This window comes from Procambarus clarkii, chromosome 68 (genome assembly GCF_040958095.1).
Source record: "Procambarus clarkii isolate CNS0578487 chromosome 68, FALCON_Pclarkii_2.0, whole genome shotgun sequence".
Taxonomy (NCBI): domain Eukaryota; kingdom Metazoa; phylum Arthropoda; class Malacostraca; order Decapoda; family Cambaridae; genus Procambarus; species Procambarus clarkii.
The window spans coordinates 25,732,356-25,753,161 of NC_091217.1; positions in this window are offsets into that span (position 1 = coordinate 25,732,356).

Sequence of the window (20,806 nt, forward strand, 5' to 3'; positions counted from 1 at the left end):
GATTATATGTTCCTTAATGGAGCCCTGTTGCTTATGCATCGTTAAACGCCTAGAAAGAGATGTTGTTGTCTTGCCTATATACTGGGTTTTTTGGAGCTTACAGTCCCCAAGAAAGCATTTGAAGGCATAGACGTCGTTGGGCTCTTTTAAAGCGTTCTGCTTTGTGTCTGGAGAGTTTCTCATGAGTAGGCTGGCCGTTTTTCTGGTTTATAGTAAATCGTCAGTTGTATCCTTTGATTTTTGTCTGTAGGGATAACGTTACTATTAACAATATCTTTCAGGACCCTTTCCTCCGTTTTATGAGCTGTGGAAAAGAAGATCCTGTAAAATAGTCTAATAGGGGGTATAGGTGTTGTGTTAGTTGTCTCTTCAGAGGTTGCATGGCGTTTCCTTGCGCCTTCAGCCTGAAGTCTCCAAAAGAATTTGTTGACTTACTGCGGGGCACACGGGCCACAGGGATAAGAGCCTCGTTGGACGTAGAATCACTGTTCACCAACGTACCTGTGGACGAGACAATCGGGATGATAGCCGACAGAGTGTATCGTGATCCAGCCTGTACCCCTTTTGACATACCAGAGAGTATTCTAAGGAAACTACTCCAAGCTTGTACTAAAGAGGCACCCTTCTTGAGCCCGGATGGGCACATGTATAAGCAAGTAGATAAGTCGCCATGGGTTCTCCCCTAGGTGTCCTGTTTGCAAACTTCTACATGGGTACCATCGAGCAAAAAGTCTTAGTCGACATGAACTTAAAACCGGCCATATACTGCAGGCATGTTGACGACATTTTTACACAGGTACCTGATGTCAGACATCTGCAGGAGCTGAAGGAGGCGTTTGAGCAGAGTTCCGTGCTGCGTTTCACTTACGAGATGGAAAAGGATGGGAACCTGCCCTTTCTAGATGTAACAGTCATGGAAAAGAGCGGAGGTTTCCACACTGCAGTCTACACTAAGGAAACGAACATAGGAATGTGCCTAAATGCCAACAGTGACTGCCCAGACAGGTACAAGAGGAGTGTTGTTAACGCATATGGCGACCGTGCTCTCAGCCACAGCTCAGAATGGAAGCAAGTCGACGAAGAACTCTGTAGGGTAAGGCAGGTCCTAGTCAACAACGGCTTCTCCAATGGTTTCATTGAAGACATCATAAGAAGGAAAGTGAAACGCCATGCAACCTCTGAAGAGACAACTAACACCACACCTATACCTCCTATTAGACTATTTTACAGGAACTTCTTTTCCACAGCTCATAAAACAGAGGAAAGGGTCCTGAATGATATTGTTAATAGAAACGTTATCCCTACAGACAAAAATCAGAGGATACAACTGACGATTTACTATAAAACCAGAAAAACGGCCAGCCTACTCATGAGAAACTCTCCAGACACAAAGCAGAACGCTTTAAAAGAGACCAACGTCGTCTATGCCTTCAAATGCCCTCTTGGGGACTGTAAGCTCCAAAAAACCCAGTATATAGGCAAGACAACAACATCTCTTTCTAGGCGTTTAACGATGCATAAGCAACAGGGCTCCATTAAGGAACATATAATCTCTTCCCACAACCAAACAATCGCCAGAGAAATCCTAGTAAACAACACAGAAATCATCGATAGATACAGCGATAGCAGACGGCTTGACGTTTGCGAGGCACTACACATTAGGAAGTCAACACCAGCAATCAACAGCCAATTAATGCACAACTATATTCTACCCACCTCAAGACTCCGCTCCAATATAGAAGCATCAAGAAATATGGACCAATAGGCTTTCTACAATCACTTCCATTCAATACCCATTGTTTCATGTTCTGTCTTGTGTTGATGAATTTAATACCCTATTAATACCACCTCACCCCATCCACCTCACTCAAATGTAGATATAAACAAATCGGAGATGTGTAAGTTCTATTCAGTTGTGTATGTGTAAACTAAAGTCTTTGAAAATGTAATAAGTTTTACGAAACGCGCTCAAGTGTCGCGTCAGACTAGAAATAAAATGAATTTTGGAGAATTGATTTTTGAATTACCACCAGCAGTGAAAAGAAATGTACGAAAGATTGAGAAAATTCGTGTTTGAATTATTAATCTTACTTTTTCGGTCATATTTAATAATAGTATATATATATATATATATATATATATATATATATATATATATATATATATATATATATATATATATATATATATATATATATATATATATATATATATATATATATATATATAAATATATATATATATATATATATATATATATATATATATATATATATATATATATATATATATATATATATATATATATATATATATATATATATATATATATATAAATATATATATATATATATATATATATATATATATATATATATATATATATATATATATATATATATATATATATATATATATATATATATATATATATATATATATATATATATATTTATCACCAAGAACTCTTTGACCCGGCTAGGATTCGAACCCATGCCGTCCAGGATCACCTCTAAACGCACACAGTACTGTGACCACTGCACCAATGATCGTCATTGATCATTGGTGCGGTGGTCACGGTACTGCGTACGTTTAGGGGTGATCCTGGACGGCATGGGTTCGAATCCTGGCCGGGTCAAAGAGTTCTTAGTGATATATGGCTTGCGCGTTCATGCAGCTTTCTCACACACACACACACATGTTGATATAGTGATATATGGCTTGCGCGTTCATGCAGCTTTCACACACACACACATATATATATATATATATATATATATATATATATATATATATATATATATATATATATATATATTATATATATATATATATATATATATATATATATATATATATATATATATATATATATATATATATATATATATATATATATATATATATATATGTCGTACCTAGTAGCCAGAACGCACTTGTCAGCCTACTATGCAAGGCCCGATTTGCCTAATAAGGCAAGTTTTCATGAAATAATTGTTTTTCGACTACCTAACCTAACCTAACCTAACTTTTTCGGCTACCTAACCTAACCTATAAAGATAAGTTAGGTTAGGTTAGGTAGGGTTGGTTAGGTTCGGTCAAATATCTACGTTAATTTTAACTCCAATAAAAAAAAATTGACCTCATACGTAATGAAATGGGTAGCTTTATCATTTCATAAGAAAAAAATTAGAGAAAATATATTATTTCAGGAAAACTTGGCTTATTAGGCAAATCGGGCCATGCATAGCAGGCCGAGTATGACGTTCTAGCTACTAGGTACGACATATATATATATATATATATATATATATATATATATATATATATATATATATATATATGTCGTACCTAGTAGCCAGAACTCACTTTTCAGCCTACAATGCAAGGCCCGATTTGCCTAATAAGCCAAGTTTTCATGAATTAATATATTTTCTCTAAATTTTTTCTTACGAAATGATAAAGCTACCCATTTCATTATGTAAGAGGTCATTTTTTTTTATTGGAGTTAAAATTAACGTAGATATATGACCGAACCTAACCAACCCTACCTAACCTAACCTAACCTATCTTTATAGGTTAGGTTAGGTTAGGTAGCCGAAAAAGTTAGGTTAGGTTAGGTTAGGTAGGTTAGGTAGTCGAAAAGCAATTAATTCATGAAAACTTGGCGTATTAGGCAAATTGGGCCTTGCATAGTAGGCTCAGAAGTGAGTTCTGGCTACTAGGTACGACATATATATATATATATATATATATATATATATATATATATATATATATATATATATATATATATATATATATATATATATATATATATATATATATATATATATATATATATATATATATATATATATATATATATATATATATATATATATTATTAAATATGACCGAAAAAGTAAGATTAATAATTCTAACACGAATTACATTTCGTACAAAATGTACGCCTAGAAAGAGTTGTTGTTGTTTGCCTATATACTGGGTTTTTTGGAGCTTACAGTCCCCAAGAGGGCATTTGAAGGCATAGACGACGTTAGTCTCTTTTAAAGAAATGTACGAAAGATTGAGAAAATTCGCGTTAGAATTATTAATCTTACTTTTTCGTTCATATTTAATTATATATATATATGTCGTACCTAGTAGCCAGAACTCACTTCTCAGCCTACTATTCAAGGCCCGATTTGCCTAATAAGCCAAGTTTTCCTGAATTAATATATTTACTATAATTTTTTTCTCATGAAATGATAAAGCAACCCTTTTCTCTATGTATGAGGTCAATTTTTTTATTGGAGTTAAAATTAACGTAGATATATGACCGAACCTAACCAACCCTACCTAACCTAACCTAACCTATATTCATAGGTAAGGTTAGGTTAGGTAGCCAAAAAAAGCTAGGTTAGGTTAGGTTAGGTAGGTTAGGTAGACGAAAAAACATTAATTCATGAAAATTTGGCTTATTTGGCAAATCGGGCCTTGAATAGTAGGCTGATAAGTGCGTTCTGGCTACTAGGTACGACATATATATATATATATATATATATATATATATATATATATATATATATATATATATATATATATATATATATATATATATATATATATATATATATGTCGTACCTAGTAGCCAGAACGCACTTCTCTGCCTACTATGCAAGGCCCGATTTGCCTAATAAGCCAAGTTTTCATGAAATAATGTTTTTTCGACTACCTAACCTAACCTAACTTTTTCGGCTACCTAACCGAACCTAACCTATAAAGATAGGTTAGGTTAGGTTAGGTAGGGTTCGTTAGGTTCGGTCATATATCTACGTTAATTTTAACTCCAATAAAAAAAAATTGACCTCATACATAATGAAATGGGTAGCTTTATCATTTCGTAAGAAAAAAAAATGAGAAAATATATTAATTCAGGAAAACTTGGCTTATTAGGCAAATCGGGCCTTGCATAGTAGGCCGAAAAGTGCGTTCTGGCTACTAGGTACTACATATATATATATATATATATATATATATATATATATATATATATATATATATATATATATATATATATATATATATATATATATATATATATATATATATATATATATATATATATATTATTATATTTTGATAGCAGTCTTTCCTGTAGACATATATTATTAAATATGACCGAAAATGTAAGAATAATAATTCTAACACGAATTTTCTCAATGTTTCTTATATTTTTTTCACTGTTGATGGTAACTGAAAAATCAATTCTCCAAAATTCATTTTTATATCTAGTCTGACGCGATACTTGAGTGCGTTTCGTAAAACTTATTCCATTTTCAAAGACTTTAGTTTACACACACACAACTATAACTGAACAGAGCTTAAACATCTTCGATTTTATACCTGCATTTGGGTGAGGTAATATATTACAACAGTTTTGTATGAGGTGAAAACAAATTTTCATCACAAGACAGAACACGAAACAATGGGTATAATATTTTGTAAGTTAAAGGGAAGAATGGAAGTAACTGCCAAGGGCCTATTGGCCCATATTTCTTGATGCTTCTATATTGGTGCGGAGTCTTGAAGTGGGTAGAATATAGTTGTGCATTAATTGGCTGTTGATTCCTGGTGTCGACTTCTTAATGTGTAGTGCCTCGCAGATATCAAGTCGCCTGCTATCGGTGTATCTATCGATGATTTCTGTGTTTTTTGTTAATACTTCTCTGGTGATGGTCTGGTTGTGGGAAGAGATTATATGTTCCTTAATGGAGCCCTGTTGCTTATGCATCGTTAATCCCCTAGAAAGAGATGTTGTTGTCTTGCCTATATACTGAATTCTTTGAGGTATACAGTCCCCAAGTGGGCATTTGAAAGCATAGACGACATTGGTCTCTTTTAAAGCGTTCTGCTTTGTGTCTGGAGAGTTTCTCATGTGTAGGTTGGCCGTTTTCTTGATTTTATAGTAGATCGTCAATTGTATCTTCTGATTTTTGTCTGTAGGCATAACGTTTTTATTAACAATATCTTTCATGACCCTTTCCTCCGTTTTATGAGCTGTGGAAAAGAAGTTCTTGTAAAATAGTCTAATAGGGGGTACAGGTGTTGTGTTAGTTGTCTCTTCAGAGGTTGCATGGCGTTTCACCTTCCTTTTTATGATGTCTTCGACGAAACCATTGGAGAAGCCGTTGTTGACTAGGACCTTCCTTACCCTACAGAGTTCTTCATCGACTTGCTTCCATCCTGAGCTGTGGCTGAGGGCACGGTCGTCATAAGCGTTAGCAACACTCCTCTTGTACCTGTCTGGGCAGTCACTGTTGGCATTGAGGCACATTCCTATGTTTGTTTCCTTAGTGTAGACTGCAGTGTGGAAACCTCCGCTCCTTTCCATGACTGTTACATCTAAAAAGGGCAGCTTCCCATCCTTCTCCATTGCGTAAGTGAAACGCAACACAGAATTGCGCTGAAATGCCTCCTTCAGCTCCTGCAGATGTCTGAAATCAGGTACCTGTGTGAAAATTTCGTCAACATACCTGCAGTATATGGCCGGTTTCAAGTTCATGTCGACTAAGACCTTTTGTTCGATGGTACCCATTTAGAAGTTCGCAAACAGGACACCTAGGGGAGAACCCATGGCGACCCCATCTACTACGAAGTCCAGACCATTAAGTCCAGTCCAGACATACATCATCCCTTTGCACACATCAATATCTTCAACTGAGACGTTGCTATACTTTTCAAGATTGCTGAAACCTTTGGCAATATCTACATAATTGACTGTTCCGTTAAATGTGGCAAAGCTCAGGCCATATCCTAATGCAGTAATCGTGTCATTATCAAGCTGTCTATCCGAGAGGTTTATAACAAAATCCCGGTTGGAGTGTTTATTCCAGTCACTTTGTTGAATAAGTTTCTTTAATTTGAAATCAAGTTTAGTACTCACCTTTCCCCAGTTTTAAGCAATTTGTATATGGAATTTTTCGAAACAAAAATCTTATCCAGGATTATCCCGGCTAATATTGTTTGGTTTAGGTATGTTGATGATATTTTGTGCTTATGGCCGTGCGACAAAGACTAGATAGTTTTTCTTAATGAACTCAATTCTTTGGTACCTTCAATAAAATTCACGTGTGAGACTTAGGAGAATAGTACTCTTCCGTTTTTGGACATTATGATTCATAGAGTCACTAGAAAGTTCAAATTTAATGTGTATAGGAAACCTTCCAACGTGGGGTCGTATGTTCATTTTTATTTGAATCATCATAGTAAAGTTAAACAGGCAGTATTTTCAGGAATGTTTCTACGAGCTTTGAGGGTATGCAGCCCAGAGTTTTTTGATGAAGAGATTGCTAAAATATATGAAATTGGGAAGAGTTTACAATATCCTAAGAGGCATTTGGATTTCTCGTTTGAACAAGCCAAGCGTACGTTTTATAATCACGTCCCTAAGGCGAAACCAGAAATTATTAACTCATTGGTGGTACCTTATGCAAGTGGACTTGAAAAATTGTCTCTGATTTTTAAGAAACTTAACATAAATTTGGTGTTCACTAATAGTACGATCAAATCCAATTTAATAAAAAACTCCCCTGATACAGTAGGTTGTGTGTATTCGATTCCCTGCAATGATTGTGATTCTGTGTACCTTGGACAAACAAGAAAGTCCTTACAATTGCGGTTGTCACAACATGCTTGTAGTATTAGAACTGCCCAAATGTCTAATGCATTATATCTACATACGAGTTTATGCGATCACAATATTAACTGGAATGGGGCAAAAAGCATTACCAATTGTGGCGATTTCGTGGAACGGAATTTAATTGAGTCTGCTCTAATCAGTGTCCAAATCTTCTTAATGTTAGTACTGGAATGTACAAACTTGATCCATTTTTAAGTTATAATATTGCACATCTTGTATATTGCAAGTCTTCTTGGTTTTGTAGACTTCCGAACTCCTTATCAAAAACAGCCCGAAGCCAACGGAGAACCCTCTACAGCAGTCAAGCGTTGTATACATTTACACTTGCCCCCACGAAGGATGTAACCTTCAATGTAAGTACATAGGTATGACGTCGACCAAGCTGACGAGGCGTTTGACATGCCATCTTCAATCTAGTGCCCCTAGGAATCACATGAGACAAGCCCATGACATTACTCTAACAAGAGAAATGTTGAACAAGAATACTTGCATAATAGACAAAACCCAAGATTCAAGAAGATTACAAATTCTTGAGGCAATTCACATAAGAATAGAGCGACCTACCATGAACACCCAAATCACGGAACTATTTACTCTACCCACCATGAGAGTAAGGACAAGACAAGAACATATCGATGCCAACACAGAAGACAATGTCCAACATAACAGGCCAATTACACTGGATATATATATATATATATATATATATATATATATATATATATATATATATATATATATATATATATATATATATATATATATATATATATATATATATATATATATATATATATATATATATATATATATATATATATATATATATTATTAAATATGACCGAAAAAGTAAGATTAATAATTCTAACACGAATTTTCTCAATCTTTCGTACATTACGCTTCACTGTTGGAGGTAAATCAAAAATCACTTCTCCAAAATTCATTTTTATGTCAGACATCTGTCAGACATCTGCAGGAGCTGAAGGAGGCATTTGAGCAGAGTTCCGTGCTGCGTTTCACTTACGAGACGGAAAAGGATGGGAAGCTGCCTTTTCTAGATGTAACAGTCATGGAAAAGGGCGGAGGTTTCCACACTGCAGTCTACACAAAGGAAACAAACATAGGAATGTGCCTAAATGCCAACAGCGACTGCCCTGACAGGTACAAGAGGAGTGTTGTTAACGCATACGTCGACCGTGCTCTCAGCCACAGCTCAGAATGGAAGCAAGTCGACGAAGAACTCTGTAGGGTAAGGCAGGTCCTAGTCAATAACGGCTTCTCCAATGGTTTCATCGAAGACATCATAAGAAGGAAAGTGAAAAGCCATGCAACCTCCGAAGAGACAACTAACACAACACCTATACCCCCTATTAGACTATTTTACAGGAACTTCTTTTCCACAGCTCATAAAACAGAGGAAAGGGTCCTGAAAGATATTGTTAATAGAAACGTTATCCCTACAGACAAAAATCAGAGGATACAACTGACGATTTACTATAAAACCAGAAAAACAGCCAGCCTACTCATGAGAAACTCTCCAGACACAAAACAGAACGCTTTAAAAGAGACTAACGTCGTCTATGCCTTCAAATGCCCACTTGGGGACTGTAAGCTCCAAAAAACCCAGTATATAGGCAAGACAACAACATCTCTTTCTAGGCGTTTAACGATGCATAAACAACAGGGCTCCATTAAGGAACATATAATCTCTTCCCATAACCAAACCATCGCCAGAGAAATCCTAGTAAACAACACAGAAATCATCGATAGATACAGCGATAGCAGGCGGCTTGACGTTTGCGAGGCACTACACATCAAGAAGTCAACACCAGCAATCAACAGCCAATTATTGCACAACTATATTCTACCCACCTCAAGACTCCGCTCCAATATAGAAGCATCAAGAAATATGGACCAATAGGCTTTCTACAAACACTTCTATACAATACCCATTGTTTCTGTTCTGTCTTGTGTTGATACTTTTAATACCCTATTAATATCCCCTAGTGTTCTGTCTTGTGTTAATGCCACATCACCCTTCCCACCTCACTCAAATGTAATGCCACATCACCCTTCCCACCTCACTCAAAATGTAGATATAAAATCAGGGAAACGCAAGTTCTAATCAGTTGTGTATTTGTGAAGTCTTTGAAAATGTAATAAGTTTTACGAAACGCGCCCGTGTCGCGTCAGACTAGAAATAAAAATGAATTTTGGAGAAGTGATTTTTGATTTACTTCCAACAGTGAAGCGTAATGTACGAAAGATTGAGAAAATTCGTGTTAGAATTATTAATCTTACTTTTTCGGTCATATTTAATAATATATGTCTACAGGAAAGACTGCTACCAAAATATACTAATATATATATATATATATATATATATATATATATATATATATATATATATATATATATATATATATATATATATATATATATATATATATATGTCGTACCTAGTAGCCAGAACGCACTTCTTAGCCTACTATGTTAGGCCCGATTTGCCTAATAAGCCAAGTTTTCCTGAATTAATATATTTTCTCTAATTTTTTTCTTATGAAATGATAAAGCTACACATTTCATTATGTATGAGGTCAATTTTTTTTTATTAGAGTTAAAATTAATGTAGACATATGACCGAACTTAACCAACCCTACCTAACCTAACCTAACCTATCTTTATAGGTTAGGTTAGGTTAGGTTGCCGAAAACGTTAGGTTAGGTAGGTTAGGTAGTCGAAAAACAATTAATTCATAAGAACTTGGCTTATTAGGCAAATCGGGCCTTGCATAGTAGGCTGAGAAGTGCGTTCTGGCTACTAAGTACGACATATATAAATATATATATATGTCGGACCTAGTAGCCAGAACGCACTTCTCAGCCTACTATGCAAGGCCCGATTTGCCTACTAAGCCAAGTTTTCCTGAATTAATATATTTTCTCTAATTTTTGTCTTATGAAATGATAAAGCTACCCATTTCATTATGTATGAGGTCAATTTTTTTTTATTGGAGTTAAAATTAACGTAGATATATGACCGAACCTAACCTACCCTACATAACCTAACCTAACCAATCTTTATAGGTTAGGTTAGGTTAGGTGGCCAAAGAAGTTAGGTTAGGTTAGGTTAGGTAGGTTAGGTAGTCGAAAAAACATTAATTCATGAAAACTTGGCTTATTAGGCAAATCGGGCCTTGCATATTAGGCTGAGAAGTGCGTTCTGGCTACTAGGTACGCTATATATATATATATATATATATATATATATATATATATATATATATATATATATATGTCGTACCTAGTAGCCAGAACTCACTTCTGAGCCTACTATGCAAGGCCCGATTTGCATAATAAGCCAAGTTTTCATGAATTAATTGCTTTTCGACTACCTAACCAACCTAACTTAACCTAACCTAACTTTTTCGGCTACCTAACCTAACCTAACCTATAAAGATAGGTTAGGTTAGGTTAGGTAGGGTTGGTTAGGTTCGGTCATATATCTACGTTAATTTTAACTCTAATAAAAAAAAATTGACCTCTTACATAATGAAATGGGTTGCTTTATCATTTCATAAGAAAAAAATTAGAGAAAATATATTAATTCATGAAAACTTGGCTTATTAGGCAAATCGGGCCTTGCATTGTAGGCTGAAAAGTGAGTTCTGGCTACTAGGTACGACATATATATATATATATATATATATATATATATATATATATATATATATATATATATATATATATATATATATATATATATAAATATATATATGTCGTACCTAGTAGCCAGAACTCACTTCTGAGCCTACTATGCAAGGCCCGATTTGCCTAATAAGCCAAGTTTTCATGAATTAATTGCTTTTCGACTACCTAGCCTACCTAACCTAACCTAACCTAACTTTTTCGGCTACCTAACCAAACCTAACCTATAAAGATAGGTTAGGTTAGGTTAGGTAGGGTTGGTTAGGTTCGGTCATATATCTACGTTAATTTTAACTCCAATAAAAAAAAATTGACCTCTTACATAATGATATGGGTTGCTTTATCATTTCATAAGAAAAAAATTAGAGAAAATATATTAATTTATGAAAACTTGGCTTATTAGGCAAATCGGGCCTTGCATTGTAGGCTGAAAAGTGAGTTCTGGCTACTAGGTACGACATATATAAATATATATATATATATGTCGTACCTAGTAGCCAGAACGCACTTCTCGGCCTACTATGCAAGGCCCTATTTGCCTATTAAGCCAAGTTTTCCTGACTTAATATATTTTCTCTAATTTTTTTCTTATGAAATGATAAAGCTACCCATTTCATTATGTATGAGGTCAATTTTATTTTATTGGAGTTAAAATTAACGTAGATATATGAACGAACCTAACCAACCCTACCTAACCTAACCTAATCTATCTTTATAGGTTAGGTAGCAGAAAAAGCTAGGTTAGGTTAGGTTAGGTAGGTTAGGTACTCGAAAAACAATTAATTCATGAAAACTTGGCTTATTAGGCAAATCGGGCCTTGAATAGTAGGCTGAGAAGTGCGTTCTGGCTACTAGGTACGACATATATATATATATACATATATATATATATATATATATATATATATATATATATATATATATATATATATATATATATATATATATATCGTACCTAGTAGCCAGAACGCACTTCTCAGCCTACTATGCAAGGCCCGATTTGCCTAATAAGCCTAGTTTTCATGAATTAATGTTTTTTCGACTACCTAAACTACCTAACCTAACCTAACCTAACGTTTTCGGCTACCTAACCTAACCTAACCTATAAAGATAGGTTAGGTTAGGTTAGGTAGGGTTGGTTAGGTTCGGTCATATATCTACGTTAATTTTAACTCCAATAAAAAAAAATTTCCCTCATACATAATAAAATGGGTAGCTTTATCATTTCATAAGAAAAAAATTAGAGAAAACATATTAATTCAGGAAAACTTGGCTTATTAGGCAAATCGGGCCTTGCATAGTAGTCCAAAAAGTGCGTTCTGGCTACTAGGTACGACATATATATATATATATATATATATATATATATATATATATATATATATATATATATATATATATATATATATATATATGCATAGGACAGGGACTGAATTGTCCCTGAATTCAGGGACAATTCTGTAACAAATGTTCTAGCATAAAACTTTGTACAGTTTAGTAATTTCTTACCGTTTGATGTACCAGGATGATCCATGTGTGCTGAAGTTTTATAGCTGAAGCTGGAAGATCCTGTCGAGATGACTTCTTCAAAGAGACTAATAGCTTCCCACATATTGTGTATGAGAAGTACTCCAGTACTTGGCCTACAGAGTTACTAGATCTGATTTGCATAAACTAGTGAACGAAAGTATTATGGAGATGAGATTGTTAATAACATATTTTTTGAGATTCATATGACTTGCAGATTAAAAACCAACCTTATTTTAAAATAGTACACTAAAGTACATATCAAATTGCGAAATTCGTAGCTTTAACTACTTTAAAGCTAAATACAAATAAATGCTTTGAAAATAAGCACAATATGCCAATTCAAGCGGAATCTGGCAACTCTGATTTAGCATGTAAACATTGACTTGCATTCACAGTGTAGTTATTTATTTTTCAACAATTTATAATGGGTTATAAAAATACACACATTGGTACATTATTGCAAAGGCACTATACTACATACATATATATAAATTTGTTGCAAGTCGAGCAACAAATATTTTACATTGAACAACAAATGAGATTGGAAAAACAGTATTGCCACCTCTGCTATACAGAAAGAAATAGACCCCAGACACACCCTGTGGGTAGTAATGGACCCCCGTACCGACACTATGAGGGGTAGTGGACCCCATAATAACACTATGGGCGGTAGTTGACTTCAGAGTGACCTTGTGGGCGGTAGTGGACCCCCTACCGACCCTGTGGGCGTTAGTGGACCCCTACCGACCCTGTGGGTGGTAGTGGACCCCCTACCGACCCTGTGGGTGGTAGTGGACCCCTACCGACCCTGTGGGCGTTAGTGGAACCCTACCGACCCTGTGGGTGGTAGTGGATCCCCTACCGACCCTGTGGGCGGTAGTGGACCCCTACCGACCCTGTGGGCGGTAGTGGACCCCCTATCGACCCTGTGGGCGGTAGTGGACCCCCTACCGACCCTGTGGGCGGTAGTGGACCCCCTACCGACCCTGTGGGCGGTAGTGGACCCCCTACCGACCCTGTGGGCGGTAGTGGACCCCCTACCGACCCTGTGGGCGGCAGTGGAACCCTACCGACCCTGTGAACGGTAGTGGACCCCTACCGACCTTTTGGGCGGCAGTGGACCCCTACCGACCTTTTGGGCGGTAGGGGTCCACATATATATATATAAATATATATATATATATGTCGTACCTAGTAGCCAGAACGCACTTCTCGGCCTACTATGCAAGGCCCTATTTGCCTATTAAGCCAAGTTTTCCTGAATTAATATATTTTCTCTAATTTTTTTCTTATGAAATGATAAAGCTACCCATTTCATTATGTATGAGGTCAATTTTATTTTATTGGAGTTAAAATTAACGTAGATATATGAACGAACCTAACCAACCCTACCTAACCTAACCTAATCTATCTTTATAGGTTAGGTAGCAGAAAAAGCTAGGTTAGGTTAGGTTAGGTAGGTTAGGTACTCGAAAAACAATTAATTCATGAAAACTTGGCTTATTAGGCAAATCGGGCCTTGAATAGTAGGCTGAGAAGTGCGTTCTGGCTACTAGGTACGACATATATATATATATACATATATATATATGCGAACAAGCCTGAATGGTCCCCAGGACTATATGCGAATGAAAACTCACACCCCAGAAGTGACTCGAACCCATACTCCCAGAAGCAACGCAACTGGTAACTACAGGGCGCCTTAATCCGCTTGACCATCACGGCCGTCAAAAGGAAGTGATAGCCGAGGCTATTTGAGCCACTTCCCCGACGGCAACTCGGATGGTAATCTTGGGCATAGCATTTCACCAAATCACCTCATTCTTTGGGGCACACGTGAGGAACACAAATGCGAACAAGCCTGAATGGTCCCCAGGACTATATGCGAATGAAAACTCACACCCCAGAAGTGACTCGAACCCATACTCCCAGAAGCAACGCAACTGGTAACTACAGGGCGCCTTAATCCGCTTGACCATCACGGCCGTCAAAAGGAAGTGATAGCCGAGGCTATTTGAGCCACTTCCCCGACGGCAACTCGGATGGTAATCTTGGGCATAGCATTTCACCAAATCACCTCATTCTTTGGGGCACACGTGAGGAACACAAATGCGAACAAGCCTGAATGGTCCCCAGGACTATATGCGAATGAAAACTCACACCCCAGAAGTGACTCGAACCCATACTCCCAGAAGCAACGCAACTGGTAACTACAGGGCGCCTTAATCCGCTTGACCATCACGGCCGTCAAAAGGAAGTGATAGCCGAGGCTATTTGAGCCACTTCCCCGACGGCAACTCGGATGGTAATCTTGGGCATAGCATTTCACCAAATCACCTCATTCTTTGGGGCACACGTGAGGAACACAAATGCGAACAAGCCTGAATGGTCCCCAGGACTATATGCGAATGAAAACTCACACCCCAGAAGTGACTCGAACCCATACTCCCAGAAGCAACGCAACTGGTAACTACAGGGCGCCTTAATCCGCTTGACCATCACGGCCGTCAAAAGGAAGTGATAGCCGAGGCTATTTGAGCCACTTCCCCGACGGCAACTCGGATGGTAATCTTGGGCATAGCATTTCACCAAATCACCTCATTCTTTGGGGCACACGTGAGGAACACAAATGCGAACAAGCCTGAATGGTCCCCAGGACTATATGCGAATGAAAACTCACACCCCAGAAGTGACTCGAACCCATACTCCCAGAAGCAACGCAACTGGTAACTACAGGGCGCCTTAATCCGCTTGACCATCACGGCCGTCAAAATTAAGTGATAGCCGAGGCTATTTGAGCCACTTCCCCGACGGCAACTCGGATGGTAATCTTGGGCATAGCATTTCACCAAATCACCTCATTCTTTGGGGCACACGTGAGGAACACAAATGCGAACAAGCCTGAATGGTCCCCAGGACTATATGCGAATGAAAACTCACACCCCAGAAGTGACTCGAACCCATACTCCCAGAAGCAACGCAACTGGTAACTACAGGGCGCCTTAATCCGCTTGACCATCACGGCCGTCAAAAGGAAGTGATAGCCGAGGCTATTTGAGCCACTTCCCCGACGGCAACTCGGATGGTAATCTTGGGCATAGCATTTCACCAAATCACCTCATTCTTTGGGGCACACGTGAGTTGCCGTCGGGGAAGTGGCTCAAATAGCCTCGGCTATCACTTCCTTTTGACGGCCGTGATGGTCAAGCGGATTAAGGCGCCCTGTAGTTACCAGTTGCGTTGCTTCTGGGAGTATGGGTTCGAGTCACTTCTGGGGTGTGAGTTTTCATTCGCATATAGTCCTGGGGACCATTCAGGCTTGTTCGCATTTGTGTTCCTCACGTGTGCCCCAAAGAATGAGGTGATTTGGTGAAATGCTATGCCCAAGATTACCATCCGAGTTGCCGTCGGGGAAGTGGCTCAAATAGCCTCGGCTATCACTTCCTTTTGACGGCCGTGATGGTCAAGCGGATTAAGGCGCCCTGTAGTTACCAGTTGCGTTGCTTCTGGGAGTATGGGTTCGAGTCACTTCTGGGGTGTGAGTTTTCATTCGCATATAGTCCTGGGGACCATTCAGGCTTGTTCGCATTTGTGTTCCTCACGTGTGCCCCAAAGAATGAGGTGATTTGGTGAAATGCTATGCCCAAGATTACCATCCGAGTTGCCGTCGGGGAAGTGGCTCAAATAGCCTCGGCTATCACTTCCTTTTGACGGCCGTGATGGTCAAGCGGATTAAGGCGCCCTGTAGTTACCAGTTGCGTTGCTTCTGGGAGTATGGGTTCGAGTCACTTCTGGGGTGTGAGTTTTCATTCGCATATAGTCCTGGGGACCATTCAGGCTTGTTCGCATTTGTGTTCCTCACGTGTGCCCCAAAGAATGAGGTGATTTGGTGAAATGCTATGCCCAAGATTACCATCCGAGTTGCCGTCGGGGAAGTGGCTCAAATAGCCTCGGCTATCACTTCCTTTTGACGGCCGTGATGGTCAAGCGGATTAAGGCGCCCTGTAGTTACCAGTTGCGTTGCTTCTGGGAGTATGGGTTCGAGTCACTTCTGGGGTGTGAGTTTTCATTCGCATATAGTCCTGGGGACCATTCAGGCTTGTTCGCATTTGTGTTCCTCACGTGTGCCCCAAAGAATGAGGTGATTTGGTGAAATGCTATGCCCAAGATTACCATCCGAGTTGCCGTCGGGGAAGTGGCTCAAATAGCCTCGGCTATCACTTCCTTTTGACGGCCGTGATGGTCAAGCGGATTAAGGCGCCCTGTAGTTACCAGTTGCGTTGCTTCTGGGAGTATGGGTTCGAGTCACTTCTGGGGTGTGAGTTTTCATTCGCATATAGTCCTGGGGACCATTCAGGCTTGTTCGCATTTGTGTTCCTCACGTGTGCCCCAAAGAATGAGGTGATTTGGTGAAATGCTATGCCCAAGATTACCATCCGAGTTGCCGTCGGGGAAGTGGCTCAAATAGCCTCGGCTATCACTTCCTTTTGACGGCCGTGATGGTCAAGCGGATTAAGGCGCCCTGTAGTTACCAGTTGCGTTGCTTCTGGGAGTATGGGTTCGAGTCACTTCTGGGGTGTGAGTTTTCATTCGCATATAGTCCTGGGGACCATTCAGGCTTGTTCGCATTTGTGTTCCTCACGTGTGCCCCAAAGAATGAGGTGATTTGGTGAAATGCTATGCCCAAGATTACCATCCGAGTTGCCGTCGGGGAAGTGGCTCAAATAGCCTCGGCTATCACTTCCTTTTGACGGCCGTGATGGTCAAGCGGATTAAGGCGCCCTGTAGTTACCAGTTGCGTTGCTTCTGGGAGTATGGGTTCGAGTCACTTCTGGGGTGTGAGTTTTCATTCATATATATATATATATATATATATATATATATATATATGCAACAATGATCACAAAAACACTGATCCAAGTATGCAGAATAACCACATATGAAAAATAGAAAATGCTTAACGCGTTTTCAGCTAATTCGCCTTCATCAGAGCAAAGTAGAATGAGGATAAGATTGCTGATCAGACCTTTATATCCGCCTGGGCAGATCACCTGACCACCAAAAATAAGTGGAGGAAAGGAATTATAAGAAAGAAGGTAATTGCAGAAGGCCAATTGGCCCATACAAGGTTTTGTATTGTTAAAAGTAAGGATTTTGTTGAACGAAACGTGATCGAGTCTGCCCTGATCAAACATTGTAACAACAGCCTTAATGTGAGCCCCGGTATGTACAAGTTGGATCCCTATTTAAGCCTCAATATAGCACGTCAAAACAATATAGCAATCATTTAAACACGTATGGCACTTGGAGATATTAATAGGAGCTGCCTTGTATGGGCCAATTGGCCTTCTGCAATTACCTTCTTTCTTATAATTCCTTTCCTCCACTTATTTTTGGTGGTCAGGTGATCTGCCCAGGCGGATATAAAGGTCTGATCAGCAATCTTATCCTCATTCTACTTTGCTCTGATGAAGGCGAATTAGCCGAAAACGCGTTAAGCATTTTCTATTTTTCATATGTGGTTATTCTGCATATATATATATATATATATATATATATATATATATATATATATATATATATATATATATATATATATATATATATATATATATATATATATATATATATATATATATATATATATATATGCATAGGACAGGGACTGAATTGTCCCTGAATTCAGGGACAATTCTGTAACAAATGTTCTAGCATAAAACTTTGTACAGTTTAGTAATTTCTTACCGTTTGATGTACCAGGATGATCCATGTGTGCTGAAGTTTTATAGCTGAAGCTGGAAGATCCTGTCGAGATGACTTCTTCAAAGAGACTAATAGCTTCCCACATATTGTGTATGAGAAGTACTCCAGTACTTGGCCTACAGAGTTACTAGATCTGATTTGCATAAACTAGTGAACGAAAGTATTATGGAGATGAGATTGTTAATAACATATTTTTTGAGATTCATATGACTTGCAGATTAAAAACCAACCTTATTTTAAAATAGTACACTAAAGTACATAGCAAATTGCGAAATTCATAGCTTTAACTACTTTAAAGTACACAAAAGTACATATCAAATTGCGAAATTCGTAGCTTTAACTACTTTAAAGCTAAATACAAATAAATGCTTTGAAAATAAGCACAATATGCCAATTCAAGCGGAATCTGGCAACTCTGATTTAGCATGTAAACATTGACTTGCATTCACAGTGTAGTTATTTATTTTTCAACAATTTATAATGGGTTATAAAAATACACACATTGGTACATTATTGCAAAGGCACTATACTACATACATATATATAAATTTGTTGCAAGTCGAGCAACAAATATTTTACATTGAACAACAAATGAGATTGGAAAAACAGTATTGCCACCTCTGCTATACAGAAAGAAATAGACCCCAGACACACCCTGTGGGTAGTAATGGACCCCCGTACCGACACTATGAGGGGTAGTGGACCCCATAATAACACTATGGGCGGTAGTTGACTTCAGAGTGACCTTGTGGGCGGTAGTGGACCCCCTACCGACCCTGTGGGCGTTAGTGGACCCCTACCGACCCTGTGGGTGGTAGTGGACCCCCTACCGACCCTGTGGGTGGTAGTGGACCCCTACCGACCCTGTGGGCGTTAGTGGAACCCTACCGACCCTGTGGGTGGTAGTGGATCCCCTACCGACCCTGTGGGCGGTAGTGGACCCCTACCGACCCTGTGGGCGGTAGTGGACCCCCAATCGACCCTGTGGGCGGTAGTGGACCCCCTACCGACCCTGTGGGCGGTAGTGGACCCCCTACCGACCCTGTGGGCGGTAGTGGACCCCCTACCGACCCTGTGGGCGGTAGTGGACCCCCTACCGACCCTGTGGGCAGCAGTGGAACCCTACCGACCTTGTGAACGGTAGTGGACCCCTACCGACCTTTTGGGCGGCAGTGGACCCCTACCGACCTTTTGGGCGGTAGTGAACCCCTACCGACCCTGTGGGCGGCAGTGGACCCCCTACTGACCTTTTGGGCGGTAGTGAACCCCTACCGACCCTGTGGGCGGTAGTGGACCCCCTACCGACCCTGTGGGCGGTAGTGGACCCCCTACCGACCCTCTGGGCGGCAGTGGACCCTTACCGACCCTGTGGGCGGCAGTGGACCTCCTACCGACCCTGTGGGCGGTAGTGGACCCCCTACCGACCCTCTGGGCGGTAGTGGACCCTTACCGACCCTGTGGGTGCAGTGGACCCCCTACCGACCCTGTGGGCGGTAGTGGACCCCATACCGACCCTGTGGGCGGCAGTGGACCCCTACTGACCTTTTGGGCGGTAGTGAACCCCCTACCGACCCTCTGGGCAGTAGCCATCCTGTGAGTTGCGGTAGTGGCCCCCCTACCGACCCTGTGGGCGGTAGTGGACCCTTACCGACCCTGTGGGCGGTAGTGGACCCTTACCGACCCTGTGGGCGGTAGTGGACCCCCTACCGACCCTGTGGGCGGTAGTGGACCCCATACTGACCCTGTGGGCGGCAGTGGACCCCATACCGACCCTGTGGGCGGTAGTGAACCCCCTACCGACCCTGTGGGCGGCAGTGAACCCCCTACCAACCCGGTGGGCGGTAGTGGACCCCCTACCGACCTTGTGGGCGGCTGTTGACCCTATATACTAATCCTTTGGGCGATACTGGACCCTATACTCATCCTGTGGGTTGTTGGAGCCACATACCCATCCTGTGGGTGATAGTGGATGCCATACTCATCCTGTGGGTGGTATTTGACACCATTCCCATAATGTGGGTGGTTGTGAGCCCCATACCCAGCCTGTCGGTGGTAGTGGATGCCATACACATCCAGTGGGTGGTATTGGACCCCTTACCCATTCTATGGGTGGTTGGAGCCC